At 44.4% G+C, this 14,035-nt stretch overlaps 1 long non-coding RNA gene across 1 annotated transcript; it reads right to left on the bottom strand.

Annotated features, from left to right (window-relative positions):
* Positions 1-834: 834 nt before the first annotated feature.
* Positions 835-13,210, bottom strand: LOC138835005 (uncharacterized). The gene is made up of 3 exons (XR_011374331.1): positions 12,850-13,210; positions 3,627-3,843; positions 835-2,540 (listed from the first exon to the last, which is right to left on the bottom strand). It is a non-coding gene; the product is annotated as an uncharacterized lncRNA (long non-coding RNA).
* Positions 13,211-14,035: the final 825 nt, after the last annotated feature.

Below are 14,035 nucleotides of genomic sequence, written 5' to 3'. Positions count from 1 at the left end.
TCCTGCTTTCCTCCCTCCCTCCTTTTCTCAGTACTAGGGTTTATACAAAGGATTTCATGCTTAGGCAGGTGTTTAACTCTTAATCCACACCACGGCCTTTTTGTACTTTAGTTTTTAAGTTAGGGCATCCTGTTTTCTTCCCATCCCAGGACCAGCCTCCCATCTAGCTGAGATTATTGGAATCAGCCCACCTTGATGATTGTGATCAGATCTCAATTTTTGCCTGGGTTGGTCTTGGATTGCAGTCCTCTCAATCTATGCCTCCCAAGTAGATGGTACTACAGGAGTGATCTATTATGCTTAGCCTTTAAAATGATCACTTAGAGCTGGGCACAAGTGGCTCCTGCCTGTAATCCTAGCCACTCAGGAACCTGAGATCTGAGGATCGAGATTCAAAGCCAACCAGTGCAGAAAAGACCATGAGACTCTTATCTCCAATAAACCACCAGAAAACCTAAGTGGTCCTGTGGCTCAAGTGGTAGAGTGCTAGCCTTTAGCTGAAGAGCTAAGGGACAGCAGTACCCAGGCCCAGAGTTCAAGTCCCAAGACAGACAAAAAAAAATCACTTAGGAAGATAAAAGAAAAACTCCTGAATTCTCACATTTATTTAAATAGCGGCTGCCAGTCATATTTTATAAAGCACTTATGGGGCCCATGAAGTCTTTTATTTTTAAAATACAATAAAATAGTACTAGAGCAGTTGGGATATTGTTCTGCCAGTAACACAACTATAAGAGCCTCGGAGGGAGCAAGCAAGCCAGCTACAGGCCAGCGCCGCTGCCGCTTCTTCTGAGCGGCAGTGAGAAGCAGCAAGCAGCCATGGCTGGGGCACAGGCTCCTCAGGCCAGACCCTGCAGACTGGGCAGCCCCTCCAAATCCCTCCAGCGGCTGACCTCAGGCCTCAAAGGCTCCAGCGCCGAGCTTCCTGGGCTCATCCCTAGGCTGGAGGTGCAGTGTGAAACAGCAAAGGAGCCAGCGAGACTCCTCCAGTGTCAGGGCAACCAGGCAGGAGTGGAGCCAAATGGCCAAACTTGCAGCAGCGACTGCAGCAGTTGTTGCTGCCTCGTGCAGCATGGGCCAGGGCTCCTGCAGCTGCTCAGGCACAGCCAGAGGCGGAGAAAAACTCCAGGACTGACACAGCCCCCTTCCACCCAATCTGCCTAAGATCTGGGAGTTGGAGTGGGAGCAGAAGGAGAGGGGTTCATATGGGTGTTGGAGGCATAGGCCTGCAAAACCCCATCTGAGCACCTTTGTGCCCTGAGGGTGCATACAGGCATGCATCCCTTCCTTCCAATTTATTTATTTGTGTTGGTTGTGGGGCTTGAACTCTGGGCCTGGACGCTGTCCCTCAGCTCTTCAGCTGAAAGCAAGTGCCCTACCACCTGAGCCACAGGACCACTTCCAATTCTTCTCAGGGAGGAAGGGACACCCTTTCCTCCATGCTGGGCAAAGGTTCTGCCCCGGTGCAAGACTCAGGTAATGGTTTGCTCAAAGTACCATTCCTGCTTCATCTACTTAACCACGTAGAACAATGCGTGGAGACCCCCCCCCATGTGTAATCACCTGTGCTTTACCTACTTTTACAACCTTGATTAGTGGAACTGCTCCACATTTGTTGACAAGGATTAGCTTTTTCTGTTTAAACTCTCATTGTCTGTGCTCCCATAAAACTGTTTAACTCTCTGCCCCTGACTGAAGATTTACTTCTCCTGCTTGTGTGCTGTATATAAGCATGTGATGTTCCAATAAATTTTGTCTATACCCACATGGTGTAGTCCCTTCTTGCCTATACCACACATCGTGTTCCCAGATCCCGCTGTGGAAACAGCAACAGATGGGGTTATGCCGGTTGATGCCTCTGACATCTCCCCCCTTTTTTGTTTGTTTAAGTACAACCGTAAGCAAGAGATCCTTTGCAGAAGGGATTTGCAGAAACTATTTTGGAATGTAGACAGCAATATCTTGACAAGACATAATGCAATCAATCCTGTAGAAACACTATGGGTAAAACTGTGCCACCAGGTATGAGGGTCCAATTGGTTTAGCACAGATGCAATTCCTCAGCCAGACCTTCATATCCCACCCCAGGGAGTTGTGCCAAGAAAGTCTCAATGACTTCCTGCTGTAACTAGTGGATGTCCCAAGTCAAATTTCCTTGCAAGACCGGCAGGTGGTAGTGAAGTCCCTGCCAAGTAATGTTAGAAGTGTTGAATCAAGTAGGAGTGATGCACAGTTTATTGAGCTCTAATCACACTTGAAGGTTAGCTGTTTCTGCAGATCAATTATCTGGTCTCCCATCCACTGCACCGTGTGTTGCAGGGTGTTCAGACGGGAATCAATGTCCTGTTTAATATTGTGCTGATGAGTCCATAGCTGGTGACAGTCCAGCCACTTCTCTACAAAGTCCTTGGTTTGGATGGAGGAATGCAGGGCCACTCCGGCAGTTGCAGCAGTCATGATGATAGCAGTCATTTCAAGGATCACAGCTACACTCAGACTCAGGAATCTCCTAGTTCTCTTCAGCAGTTGCTGGAAGACTCCTGTCAACAAACCAACAGTGGGGCTCTCCTGCCAAGGTCGGGTGAGGTTAACAGGCACCCAGACCCCTAAGCGAAATCTTAATATCAGGAGAGACTGAGAAGGCATATTAAAAGAAATAGTATGATTTAAGCATGTAAAGAGTCCAGGCTGCGTGGGTTCTCATTGATTGACACTGTCCCTGTGGGCTAGTACATAGGAAAGTTTAATACAACCCTGTACAGTAGAAGAATGGTTCCTGTAAAATGTATAATTTGCCTCATGGGCCCTAGTAAAGTGACCAATCCAATTCTGGGTTGTATAAAATTGGGTGGCAAGTTTTATAAATGCCACTGCTCAGGCCCTAAGTGTCCCCTGAAATTCATATGTGGCCTACGAGGCACAAGGCCTCCATCATGTCAGGTGAGCAAGCCAATGGGTTCTACATGATTTATAACTCCATTGTATAGACGTCACCATCAGAAGAATTATTAGTATACCAATCACCAACATGCTTTTCAGAATAATTGGCAATGAAACATCCATGAGGACCTCAATCTATAAATGAGATGTTATCATTATGCTGTATAATCTTTCCTCTAGGGTTTTGACACTGAGACCACTGAATAGAAACATAAACAAAATTCAATAATTAATGTCCTGGCATACTAGGTTAGGTGGTCGCCCAGTCTTATTTGTATAAGAATGATCCTTACCAATAAAATTTAAGGAAATTGTGCTGAATAGCCCCATATGATTGTTGATTTTATCATCAGGCAAGATGTATGCCCATACCTGTCTTCTGGTTGGTAAGCAAGGTGATGTCCCTAAACACAGTGGTAAAGACTCAAATCCTAAGGAAATAATATGAGGTATTCCTTCCTCACCTGGATGAGTAGGGTCTGCATGATCCCATGGTGGAGGAAAATACGTGCTGTCATTTGTATACACCACCGGACCTTGGTCTAGCTAATCCACTAATTTTAACAATGGTCGGTGAGGGACATAGGCCCAATATGCATGTTCACTACTCACTGCAGAAGTATTCACAAGCAGTGCAATCATGGCCAAAACAGATATTCAGGTATTCTAGGGGTTTTTGTACTGACCAGGGTGGCTTCGGTCTTGTGTCAACACTTATTCTGACCCCATGTTGGTGGGGTCAAGCTGGTTTTCTTAAGATAAGGATGATGGCTTCCTCGGGACTTCAAGCTTAGGTCTGCAAAGCTGCGTACTAGATCTTCCTCAGGATTGTGTTGTGTTGTTTTTGCTTCTCTGGAGGTCGAATGAGTCAAAAAGGGACCCAGATGTTGCCAGTGGATCCATCTGGAATGATAGAAACACTGTTTTCCCTTATGGGGCATTAGTCTTAGTCTTCATTGATTAAATTGTTTAAACCATATGGGAATAGATAGTGAGGTGGTGCTAGAGGGATAAAATGCTTTTCAGCTTTAGTGAAAGGATCACTTTGAGTGAAATTTTAAACATTTAGAGTAAATAAGGTTAAGGCAAAAGTTTCCCTTGGGGATTCCCCTTTTTTGTTTTTTTAATAATTGAAGCTTAAATGTTTTATGGGTGTGTAAACAGTTGGCATTAGTCTACACAGGTTGATTAAAGAAGTTTTACCTAGGGACTAACTTTAGTAAACTCCCCTAATATTTTTCTGATTGTACACTGGCTTTTAGAATATGGTGTGGGGTAGTTTGTCAAGGTGACAACTTTTTACTAATTACATTTTATTCCAAACTAGAGTTTAGGCATAATTTTTTAACTTTTCATAACTGTATGGACCCTTTTGGGGGGGGGCTTTAGCAGCATAGCCTGTTTAGTACTTTGGTTTGTAAAAGATTTAAATAGTCTAGGATGTTTAAAGGTAAGATCCATAAGAAGTTCCACTTGTAGGTGTTCAGTGGCAGTTTTGTAATTGACAAACAATTTATAAAAGCAGAACTAACAGTTAGTGATTACAAATTGCATCAAGGCAAATAGGGTGGTTGAGTCCACACAACTGCCTGTAGACATCCTGGTATCTAGGCTGGAGATGGGGGCATTGCACCCAGCTTCAAGGCCTGGAGGTGGGACAAGTCTTACCTTGAAATCCTAGGAAAACATTACCTCCCCAAATGGGCGAAAGCATTGTTTAGCTCCTCAAATAGCCTAGGTGGAACAGGCAGGCCATCCTTTGGAATACAGATGTTTAGTGTAGCTCCTGGTGCGTAACTCTCTACTTAAGCCCTTATCTTTGAAAATTTAACATTTGGTCTAAATCCTGATATAAATGATCTTTTTAGTAATTATCAGACCACAATTTTGTTTTATTTTGGTGTTTATACCAATGTTTCTCTGCTTACCTGGGACTTATTTGTCTCAGTTAAATTTGAATTTTCTCCTTCATTGTTCTAATTAATACCCTATCTGTTTACTTTTGATCTGGTCCTAACAATTTCATATTTTATTCTTAAACAAATTTATTTGGTTAGTGTCAGCCCAGAATTTTCTGCCAATTAGGGTTTTAAGCACATACAGAGCAGTTTGGATTTAAGCTATTCCCCACATTTCACAACCTCAGCCTTTTACAGCCAACTATTACAAATGGTTGACAAGTTCTTGCCCAGTTATGCATGCTTATAAAGTAGCTTGCCATGACCTCAAGCTCTGATCAATTTTAGAAGAGCCAAACATTATTGCCAAAGTCCCAGGAGTGCCTCTTTCTATGTTAGGGTAAACGCAACCTTGACATTTCCCTTGGTCACTGGACTTGAACTTAGTGCCTGAGTGCTGTTTTTCAGCTCTCCAGTGCAAGGATTGCACTTTGCCACTTCGGACTCCAAAGCAACTCTGCCCGCTTTTTTGGCACTCTGCTGGCTAGTTAGAGATGATAATCTTTCTCTGCCTGGACTGGCTTTGAACTGCAGTTTGTAGATCGCTCACCTTTGGTCCTCAGCTCCACCCTCATCTGGGCCCCCTCTCATTTCTGGAGTTCCCTCCATACAACTGGCCTCTCCCTCTCTCCACCCAGACCCACCTGAACTCCCATCTACCTCACTTCCTTTTCTCTCAGATACTTTTGCTACCAGGATGATGATGGAGGTCATGTGCTCCCTCTTGGGGGAAATATGGCTCCTCTAATAAACCTTGTAATAATCTTTCTCCTTTGCCTGCCTGCCTCTGCATGGTCCCATAGGATGGATGTGTCTGATCCTCTTTCACTGGTGGCTCCATACTGGGATAGGTTCCCCAGTGCATTTGCTCCCCCTGCACTTCAGAAGGGAGTTCAAACAGCTGCCCTGGGACCTATTCTGAGATCCTTCACTCCAGTCACCAGAGGACCATCAAGGTAACTTTCTCCTGACTGAGTGCTCTACCAGCCCATCCAGCCCCACTAATTAATTCCCACTCCAGGGTAAGTGACAAGTTTGTCCGAGGTCGGGGTTTCTGATTCCAATATCAGTGGTAAGGCCACCTGAGCCTTTCTGGGCTAACTGAGCCCCACCCTCACCATCTGACCAAAAACTTGGCCAAGTGCTGGAATTAGCCACTAGGGGCCTACCATGGCCCAAGGACCCACCTTGGACCAACATAAGGACAGTCTCCACTGGTGGGGCCACCACCTATTTAGGAGCCAACCTGCACTGCAGAGGACACTCTACTCTAGGCACATGGCTTCAGATCACTTACCATGGGAAGGACACTAAATTTCTTTACATTAAGGCCACCTGGACTTGGAGGGCTGTTGAGTCCCCATCAGTTAAATTTGGCCCCACATTTAAAACTCCACTTCTGAGAGTGCTTGAGCAAGTAGCTCTCTCTCTCTCTCTCCCCCTCCCCTTAAACTCTGCCTCTTGCCAAAATTACCTGCTTGTAACCTCTTTCACAAGTATTTCATATGCTAAACGCTTTGGTTAAGCCCTGGAAGAATGTAACCAGTAATTGCTTGTTTCTACTCATTAGATAGAAAATGGGTGAGTTTAAGTCTAAACTCCCCGAAATAAAGGCCAACAAGTTTGGATATTACCAAAAGTGTATTAATCTTCTCTCTAGCATTGAGCAAGTGGTGGATGTGCCAAATTGGCCTCTTGGTACTTCAGCTTGGTACTACCCTTTCCCCCTCCCCTGTCCTGTGGTGCCATTATGCTAGGCCAAGTGTATGTTCCTATTGCCTCCTGTTCACTAGGTTTCTTGTTGGCAAAGTTTTGTATTTTAAACTGACCACATGGTTCCATCATAATTAGAAAAGTAGTTCCACTAAAATTTCAAAACTTTAAAAGTCTATTTTAAAATCTAAGCACGCTCTATAATCTGTGCACAAACATGTCTGTCTGTGTCTTATTCGACTATATGTAAGTGATTATGGTTTCAAGGTTACTCTGCCTACTAAAAATCTTTGTCAATGGAAGCTGTGAATTAATCTAAATTGCTTTAAAACTTTGTGACCTGACTAAGCCAAAGAAAAAACAGGCAGTTTTAAAAGACCTTGGAAAAGGACTTAAAAAAGACAATGTCCTTTACAAAGTAAATGAAATTGGTAACTAAGTTGGCTGTGAATTATGTCATTCCTATGTCCATCTATGCTAAGAGTTAACTATTGTACACTGACCATGGCTAGTAAACTAAAGCTAAGGGTTTCATTCTCTGTTTTCTCCCCTGTGTGCTGATCAACTTCAATTAAGATCAAGGGACCAGAGTAACTATGCTCAGGCACAGCTGCCTAAACCAGTGGCACCAGCCTGCAAAAGCCAGTGTAAACCAGGTCTCTAACCAGTATATGTAGAAATATTGCAGGTTACCAACAGGAGGTGCAACAGTCTATACATGCTGGGAGATGCCACAGTCTCTCTCAGACTCTGGCCTTGCATCTCACATGACCAAAAGCCTGTTAATTAAGGGTAAAACACAAGCCACATTAGATATTTGGTTCTGTAAATGTTCATCACCAGAAGTTAGACCATACGGGGTGTATGAGCAAAGGATAGAAATTGATTTCTATACTATTTTACAATTGGAGGTAAATTCCTAAAGGTAACTCAGACTGCAGAAAAAAAAATGGCCACTCTTTCTATTCACTGCCCACAGGACAGCCTACAGGCAAAGAATATACAGCCCAGTGTTTCAATGATGCATTTAAATGCAAATTAAAATAACTTTACAAAATGGATTTAAAATGACATCCCCCTTGTAAAAATTTGAGAAGTTGTGGAGAGTGGCTGGCCTCCCAGACAAGTTTAAAAGATAAAATTTTCCTAAAGGTTTATTTCAAAGTAAAAAAAAAAAAAAATAGGATTATTCTAGTTTGCCCCTAAAATTTTTTGTAACAGTTGCCGGAAGGCCCACAGTAAAAGATAGGACAAGTTTGTCAAATGTAATTTAATAAGTAAAACCATGCTTATAAAACTACTTCCAATGACCATCTTTGTTGCTTTTAGTTGGAGTAAAAGTGACTGTAAAAAAAAAAAACAAAAAAACTCACTGATCTGCAGTTCGAAGCCAGTCCAGGCACAGGCAGACTAAAGTCCCTGTGAGATTGTCATCTCTAATCTGCCAACAGAGTGCTCAAAGCTGAGTTGTTTTGGAGTTTAAAGTGGCCAAGTGCTAGTCCTGAGCTGGAGAGCTGAGGGACAGCACTCAAACCCTGAGTTCAAGTCCAGCGACTGACCAAGGAAAATGCCAAAGATGTATTTATCCCAACATAAGAAAGGCACTCCAGGGACCCTGATATTGTTAAAATATCCAGAGGCAATTGCAAACAAATGTTTGGATGACAAAAGTGGTATCAGGTCCTGAGTTACTTGAGCTTGGTCCTCCAAAAAATTGATCAAGCCAGAAGGTCATGGAAAGATAAGTTTGTAAACATGCCTATCACCCATGTTGGTCTAACTGGGCAAAACTTTCCAGAGATCTGTGATAGTGGGTAGTAAAAGCTAAGATTGTAGAATGTAAATCTCCAAACCCCTGTATCTGCTCAAAGTCCTAATTGGCAGTAACTTTTGAGCTGGTTAAATTCATCTGTTGAAAAGCTTGTAGAGCTGAGATTATGTTCCTATTGAGATCTGTCTAAAGGCCTACATAGGTAGGCATTCCTCTGCCAGACAGAAAATGCTTTTATAAACCAGGGTGTTAAACAGGCTATGTTGCTGTAGCCCAAGAAAAGGCCTGTACATTTGTTATAGGTTAAATGTTGTCTATAAGCCACTTTAAACAGGCTACCCAGAGGCAGTGGGCCGTACTTAGAGTGCCAATCAGTCTCAGGTTAAAAGCATCTACTGGGCTTTCTTTTAAAAATCTCTGACAAGTAATTGTTAGTCAATTGTGAACAAGTTATAGGTAAGCTCCATCTCATTGATCTCCTTGTTGCTTTAACTGGAAATAAAAAGAGCTTTTGTAAGAAAGTTCAAAGCCATCCTGGGCACAAAAAAAAAAATCCTTCTAAAACTCCATCTCCCTACTAATCAGCACAGAACCAGGACTATCCAGCCAAAGGCTGAAAGTGGCATTGTGACTCTAAGTAGTAGAGCATTAGCCTGGAACAGAAGGACTCAGGGACAGTGCCCAGGCCTTGAGTCCAAACTGTAAATGCCAACCAGGACAAGCTATCCCAGCAATGGATGTTGAGACAATGGCCAGGACAAAGTCAGTCCTGACCATGGAAAACCATGGAAAAGAGTAAGAGATGATACCCTAAATGGAGTCACTTTATGCTTTATGCATTGTTTCTGGCAAAACTGGAGCTTCAGCTTCCACCCCCACTACAAAGGCAGAGGAGGGGTCCCGCAGAGCAGTGAGGACCTCACAGATGAAGTCCTTCAGGGGAGGGGGCCTCACAGAAAAGGCTGCAAAAAGGGGTGTACCTCACTGGGAGGCCGCAGAAGTGAGGGTGCCTTGTGGGGGAGGCCACAAAAGAGGGGAGCGCCTCACAGGGGAGACTGCAGGGGAGGGGAAACTGCAAAGGCAGAACACAGAGGAGGAGTTTAAACTTAAACTCATCCATACTTTTACCTTCAGTTACAAGGGAGAGGGAAAGAGGGAGAGGGAAAGAGGAAGAGGGAGAGGGAGAGAGGAAGAGAGGGAGAGAGGGAGAGAGAGAGAGCCAGAGCTATCTGCCCAAGCACTCACAGAAGTGGAGTTTTAAATTTGGGGCAAAATTTGATTGCAGGGGCTCAGCAGCCCTCCAAGGCCCAGGTGGCCTTAATGTAAAGAAATTTAGTGTCCTTCCCATGGTAAGGGACCTGATGCCATGGGCCTATATTAGAGTGTTCTCCACAGTACAGGTTGGCTCCTAAAGGGGGTGGTGGCCCTGCCAGTGGAGAATGTCTTCATGTTTGTCCATTTGTATTCCTTGGGCCATGGAGGATGGGTCATTGGGCCAAGGTAGGCCCCTGGCACTTGGCCAAGGTTTGGCTCTGATGAGGGGAAGGGGGGCTCAGTAAGTCACAGAGGCCCAGGTGGCCTTACACTGAGATATCAGAATCAGAAACCCAGACCTCAGATAAACTGGTCACTTAGCCTGGAGTGGGACTTAATTAGCAGTGTTGGATGGGCTGGTAGAGCGCTCAGTCAGGAGAAAGTTACCTTGGTGGTCCTCTGGTGACTGGCGTATAGGATCTCAGGAAAGGTCCCAGGGAAGCTGGTTGAACCTCCTTCCGAAGTGGAGGGAGGATCAAACCCACTGGGGAGCCTATACCCACAGGGGTGACCAATGTAAGAGGATTAGACAAAAATCCATGCAAGGGGACCATGCAGAAGCAGGAAGGCAAAGGAGAAAGATTATTACAAGGTTTATTAGAGAAGCCATATTTCCCCCAAGAGGGAGCACATGACCTCCATCACTATCCTGGTAGCAGGAGGATCTGAGGGAAAAGGAAGTGAGGTAGATGGGAGTCCAGGTGGGTCTGGGCAGAGAGAGGGAGGGGCCAGTTGTATGGAGGGAACTCCAGAAATGGGAGGGGACCCGGTGTAGGTGCTCATACTTCGAGCTCAGGACTCTACCTGATTCTGGGGCCTGGATGAGTTGCCTTGATCTCTTCTAAGTCATTTACCACATGAGGCTTTTCTGAACTCATACATCACTGCAAATTGCTAACATTCCTCCCTAGCACATCACTCAATATATTTTTTCCATCATATATTTAAACATATTTATGTGTATACATTCCCTACCCTCCCCCAACCCCACACACAAAGGCATAGACCTTCAAAACAAAGCTTTTCTTTTTTTCCTTGCTACAGTGTCTAGAACCTAATAAACTCAATAGATACAAAAGAGTGAGCTGGGTACTAGTGTCACACCTGTAATGCTAGCTATTCAGGAAACTGAGATCTAGAATCACTTTTTCCATTTAGTTCCCATTTTGATTAAAATTTAAGCGTTAAAGGAACTTTTAAAGAGAATCAAGACTTCCTTTTTTCTGGAGGTTTCCTTCACTCCCTTTCACCTAGTCCAGCTCAACCTATGTCCCCCTGGGAGCTTTGGCATCCCAGAAAATCCACAGTCCCCCAGACCCCAGTTAAATTAGACAGAATCCAGCATTGCCTTTAGTCATGTGGTGGGCAGAGCAGAAAGCATCCACCACGTGTGCTACCCAACACCTCTAATCCACACCAGTGCCACTTCCATACTCCTAGCCACATGAGCAGCATTGTGTCACCGTCGCTTGCACTGGCATAGGCTTCCGTGGTCATCAGGACAGATGTCCTGAGAGTTATTTCATCTGCATAAGGTGACATTTCCTGGGTCCAGGTATATTGCTGATCTGGGAAATCACTGGCATTGGAGCAAGCCAGGGCTGCTGCAACCGCACTGTAGGATGCATCTCTCTGCAGCAAAACCTGAGGCCCTTCCTTCCTAGACACAATGGAGATCCTAGAAAATTCCCTGCTTGTCCCTAGATAAGTCCATGAATATATCTACAGCCCTCATCTGTCAGAAATGAACAAAGAGTACAGAATTGTTCAAGTCATTTTCCTTCTTCACAGAAGGGTGCACTATCATCCTGGCCCCCCAGAGCGAGACAGCACACCAAATGGGGGGATCCACTTGGTTTTCATCCCAACCTAGGAATGATATTGTCCCTTCTCATGTTGCTAAGGTGTCAGGATCACATCTTTGTAAACAATCGGTTACCAGGGTAATAGGGTCATAGAAGGAAGACAAGTCATTCTAACCATCAGTGGACCATCCCTAGTCAGGAGGCAGTGTACTTTGGGAGGCTATTGCTCCAAAACAAACATCCTTTTTACCTGTTAATGAAACTGCAACTCCACTGCACCTCACCTTTGTCATTACAACAACAACAACAAAAAGAAAAAGAAAAGGGTGTTTTGGATTTTCTTGTCAGGACTGGCTTGAAACCACAATCCTCAGATTTCAACCTCCTGAGTAGTGCCAAGGTTTTTTATGAGACAATTCTCTCAAATTAACCACCAAGAAAGAAGCAAAAAGGAATAAAGTCCAGGACTTGAGCTGAGGCTCAACTGGAAGATCATGGACAGCACCCATGCCCTGATTTCAAACCTATGACCAGCACATCATCATCATCATCATCATCATCATCATCATCATCATGTGAATAAAAAGACTGTAAGAGCCTATTAAGAATATTAAAATTGAGGGCTGGGATGGTGGCTCAGTGGTAGAGCTCTTGCCTTGCATGCATGAGGCCCTGGGTTTGATTCCTCAGCACCATATAGCAAAAAAGAAAAAAGCCGGAAGTGGCGCTGTGGCTCAAGTGGTACAGCACTAGCCTTGAGCTGAAGAGCTGAGGGATAGCGCCCAGGCCCAGAGTTCAAGCCCCATGACCAACCAAAAAAAAAATATTAAAATTGAGTGAGCCAGGCACTTTTTGGTGGCTGACATGTAATGCCAGTTAGGAGCATGAAATCTCAGGATGGTGGTTAAAAGCCCACCTGGGCAGGAAATTCCATGAGGCTCTGATCTCCAACTAACCAGCAAAAATGCCAGAAGTAGAGCTGTGGATCAAGTGGTAAAGCAACAGCCTTGAATGAAAAAGCAAAATAACAGTGACCAGGCCCAGGTAGGACTACTACTAATTAATCAATTAAATACAAATACACAAATAAAAATCAGAGTGGAAGATGAGCACAAAAGCCAAGAGAATTGCTGGTTTATACCTGGAGCTCAAGCTACACAAAAGACAGAACTTGAAGATCTGGGTTCCAAGGCAACCCAGGCAGAAAAGTCCCTTAGGAATTTGTGAGTATGTATCAGGTGTGGGTGTTGAACCCAGGGGTTGAAATAGAATTTTTTTTTCTTAAAGGTAGCATTCTGCCACTTCCTTTCTTTGGGGGATGAAATGGAGATAAGTTTTATGGACTTACCTGCCTGGGCTTTCAACCCCAATCCTCAGATTTCAGGTGCTGATACAGTACTCTTATCTTCTATGAGATTTTTATCTTCCATGAACTGCCAAAAAAGTAAAAGAAGCCAGAAGTTGATCTGTGTGGCTCAAGCCACAGAGACTGCTTGCTTTGAGGGAAAATGAACAACAAAATCCCTCATACACAGTGGCCCTGCCCTGGTTTCAAACCCAGGAAGTGACCAGGCCCTATGTTCAAGCCCTAGGACCACCACCACCAGCAACAAAAGAATGACTCAGGGACAAGGACTAGGCCCTGAATACAAAGCCTAGAAACAGCATTAAAAATAAAAGAAAAACAAATTCAGAGACTGTGGCTAGGCTCCAGAGTTCAAGGGTCTAGAACCAGCACCAGGACGGACACACACACACACACACACACACACACACACACACACACACACATACACACACACACACACACACAAAGAAGAAGAAGAAGAGAGAAGTCAATGAAATATTTTTAAGTAGTGGCTCATGCCTATAATCCTAGCTACTGTGGAAGCTGAAATTTTAGGATTGTGGTTCATAGTCAACATGGGCAGGAAGCTCCATGACACTTGGTTTTATGTGTGCTAGTCCTGGGGCCTGAACTTGTGCTGTTTTGCACAAGACTAGAACTATTCTACTTCCAAGCTCTTGGTGATTAATTGGAGATGAGAGTCTCAACAACTTTCCTGCCCTGGCTGGCTTTGAACCACCATCCTCTGATTTTAGAGCCTGGCTAATGTCCCTGTCTTCCCATGAGAATCTTTCTTTTTTTGGGGTTGGTCATGGGGCTTGAACTCGGCCTGCACACTGTCCCTAAGCTCTTCAGCTCAAGGCTAGTGCTCTACCACTTGAGCCACAGGGCCACTTCTGGTTTTCTGGTGATTTAGTGGAGATAATTGTCTCATGGACTTTCCTTCCCAGTCTGGCTTTGAACTGCAATCCTCAGATCTCACCCTCCTGAGTAGCTAGGATTACAGGCGTAAGCCACTGGCACTCAGCTTTTTTTTTCTTTTCTTTTTTCTGTTTTATGGGTTGTGGGGCCTGAACTCCAGCTCTGGATGGTGTCCCTTAGCTCTTCAGCTCAAGGCAAGCACTTTACCACTGAGCCATTTCCCAGCTCCTCCATAAGAAACTTATCCCTTATGAATCACCAAATT

This window comes from Dipodomys merriami, unplaced genomic scaffold, assembly GCF_024711535.1.
Source record: "Dipodomys merriami isolate MVZ:Mamm:240054 unplaced genomic scaffold, mDipMer1.0.p SCAF_2213, whole genome shotgun sequence".
NCBI classification, from domain to species: Eukaryota; Metazoa; Chordata; class Mammalia; order Rodentia; family Heteromyidae; genus Dipodomys; species Dipodomys merriami.
This window is presented reverse-complemented; position numbering and strand designations above follow the sequence as displayed.